General features: G+C 41.4%; 1 pseudogene; it reads right to left on the bottom strand.

The window, feature by feature from the left end:
- Positions 1-257: 257 nt before the first annotated feature.
- On the bottom strand, positions 258-1854 carry LOC128594368 (importin subunit alpha-1-like; annotated as a pseudogene).
- Between the last annotated feature and the right edge of the window lie 1529 nt (positions 1855-3383).

Raw genomic sequence — 3383 nt, 5'->3', positions numbered from 1 at the left:
GAAAAGGGTAGACTTTAATCTTTATTTACAGGACACTGCAAGATATGTAATTCCACATAGAAATAAGAAACCCTTTCAGAGGATAGGCTCCATATAGTATGTATGTACAGTTTGGAACTGTTCAAGTATAGTTTGTGTTGTAAAAAGTGCTACAATAACAAACCACGTTTAAAAAGAGTTTGCAGTAGAGAAATAGTAAGTAAGACAAACTTATACCAAACGCAGTACACGACAACTTTGTGCCTCAGCTATACAATCTAAAAGTTAAAAGTTCCAGGAGCCCCATCCTGAACTTGGAAGGTGCAGCCTTCAGAGGTAGTTTCTGGTACCACATTTTGATCATCCTCTTCCTCTACAGAGAAATACTTCTCAATCAAGTTTAATGAAACCTTGTACACAGACTCATTTTCATGGTTTTGTAGAGCTTTGATTTTGTCCAAACCTCCACATTCTTCAATCATTATACTAAGTTTCTCAGTTTCACCTAGTTTTTCAGCAGCCTGAAAGATATTTGAAATGGCATCCAGAATAACCAGAATAATTTTGGTATCTTTTGCAGTTAAGAGGTTCATCAATGGTTCTATTATGCCACAATGAACAAGGTATACAATCTGTTCAGCTGTTCCACCACTTGTATAGTTGGTCACAGCCCATACAGCTTCCTTTTGTGTCTTAAAGTCTGCCTTAGAGAGAACAGCAACAGGTAATGGGACTAGTCCATGATTCACAACTTGCTGTATCTGGTCCTGATGGCCAGCTGTGATGTTTGACATCGTCCATGTAGCTTCCTTTTGAATGTTAGTTTGGGGGTTGGTCAGCAGGCTGGGAAAGACAGTAAGTGCTCCTGCAGATGAGCAGGATGAGCAACCTGAGTCTGTTCATCTGTCCCAGTGACAATATTCCCTATGGCTCTTAGTGCAGGAGTCACAATTGGCAATTCGGTAGCTCCCAAAAGCTTCACAAGTTGGGGCACAACTCTTGTTTTCACAACCATTTCAATCCATTCATTTGGACCATCAGTAAGGTAAGAAATAGCCCAGCAAGTATCTGCTAATACCTCTGGATCATCGCGATGCAGGAGACACACTAAAGTAGGAAGAATCTGTTCCACAGCATCTAATGGGGGTGCAGGATTCTTGTTGCGACAAAGGTTTGAAAGTGTCCGGGTAAGATTACGTAAGTAACCACATGATAAAGATGACATATCAGGAATAGCTAGAATGCCAACAGTGGGTCAAGTGTACCATACTTAATAACGAAGTCTCAGAAAACTGAACCATCACTTGCAATGTTTCCTAGAGCCCACACAGCTTGTTCACTGATATGAGCATGAGGAGATGCCAACAGAGAAATGAATGCTGGAATAGCACCTCCATCTACCACAGCCTTGGTCTGTTCTGATGTCCCAGAAGCAATGTTAGTTAGTGCCCAAGCAGATTCAAATTGAATAGGACTATAATCAGTTCTACCCAAGAAGGACACAAATTTTGGGATCAAACCAGCTCGGATTATATTGTCGATGGGAGGCTGCTTTTCTCTAGAAAGTAGTTTCCTGGCAGCCTGAATAGCTTGGAGCTGGTTTTCCATATTGGTGCTGTTTATACCTTTGACAATGTCATCCACAGACCAATTTACAGTACCCTGGTTGTTTCAGTTTTCCTGCAGTGGAGAAGTAGCATCATCAGGAAAAGAGCTTACATTTCTCCTTTTCAGCATCTGGTCATCTTTCTTAACTTTCCTCAACTCCACCTTAACTTCTATTCGGTGTCACCTCATTTCTATACTGTCTTTTCCCTTGTTCTTGAACCTGTTAAGTCAGGCAGCTGGTGAATTAGCATTCTCATTGGTGGACATGGTTATGAGACAAAGGGAGATAGCTGCACAGCTAGCTCAAGCTTCCACAGGAGGTGGTGCGGGACTCAGAAGATCTGGGTCAGCTGCCCTGGAAACGTCCACCGCAGCTCAGGCAGAACACAGTGTCTGGGTTTCTCTTTATTTACTCTGCTAAGAATTCTTTTTTTTTTTTTTTTTGTAGAGACAGAGTCTCACTGTACCGCCCTCGGGTAGAGTGCCGTGGCGTCACACGGCTCACAGCAACCTCTAACTCTTGGGCTTACGCGATTCTCTTGCCTCAGCCTCCCAAGCAGCTGGGACTACAGGCGCCCGCCACAACGCCCAGCTATTTTTGTTGCAGTTTGGCCGGGGCTGGGTTTGAACCCGCCACCCTCGGCATATGGGGCCGGCGCCCTACTCACTGAGCCACAGGCGCCGCCCATCTGCTAAGAATTCTTTATGCTTCCTTCCTAGGATTTGTCTTCTTTATGAAAAAATCCTAATCAATGTGTTTTTAAATATTGCCTCCCCCAATTCTCTCAGCGATCTCTAGAACTCCTGGATGATATTTGTTAAACTCCTCATTTTATATTCCATATCTTTTTTCCTCTTGTTTATATTTTTCTTTCTGTGCTACATTATAGCTAATGATTTCTTCATATCTATTTTCCAGTTCACTAACTAGCTCTTCAACTGTATCTAATATGCTTTTAACCCATCCATTGGGTTTTAAATTTCAATATTATTATTTTCATTTCTTAGTCTCTTTTTTCATTTTTGTATTTGCCTGGTTCTTCTGATAGCATCTTTATTTCTTTAAGTATTTTAAGCATGATTTTTTTAAAACATATTCTGTATGTGAGAATTTCAATATCTTAAGTCTTGAAGGTCTAATTTCACCATTTGCTATTTTTACTGACTCAATCTGTTGCTTTCTTGTGTGCCTTGTAATTTTGTTTTGTAAACTCAAGCTTACCTAGTCTTTACCCATGGGAATCCTGTACAGCAGAAATTGAGGGTATATCCCTCCCAAGAGAATTTGCTTTTGCTTCTGCCAGCCAGGTAGCTAGGCGCTACCAACACATTTATAGTTAATCCTATCAGTTGGAGTTTCCTGGATATGCACATAATGCAAATGTTTACCCAGCCCCGTGTGTGGGCAGGCTTGTGATTATTAATTTAAAGAAGGCTTTTTTAAATCCAGAGCACATGCTGAAATAGACAAATTTTCTTATAATTTCTCATTGCCATTGAATGAAATTTTTTTCTCGATCCTTCCACAAAAAGTGTATAGCCTTTTGAGAGTTCTGGGTATTTTGTGGAGCTCTAAATTATAGTTCCGTTTCCCCACACACACACACATACACACACAACCCACAGCCTGTCTTCTTCTTCCTGTGGGCCCTTTACACTCAAATCCCTAGGCCAGTGGTTCTCCACCTGGACAACTTTGTTCCCAGGAGATACTTAGCAAGGTCTGGCAACATAAAATTTTGCCTGTCATGCTAGAGGAAGGAAGTGAGGCCAGTGATGCTGCTGAACATCCTCCA

Source organism: Nycticebus coucang, chromosome 9 (assembly GCF_027406575.1).
Source record: "Nycticebus coucang isolate mNycCou1 chromosome 9, mNycCou1.pri, whole genome shotgun sequence".
Classification (NCBI taxonomy): domain Eukaryota; kingdom Metazoa; phylum Chordata; class Mammalia; order Primates; family Lorisidae; genus Nycticebus; species Nycticebus coucang.
This window is presented reverse-complemented; position numbering and strand designations above follow the sequence as displayed.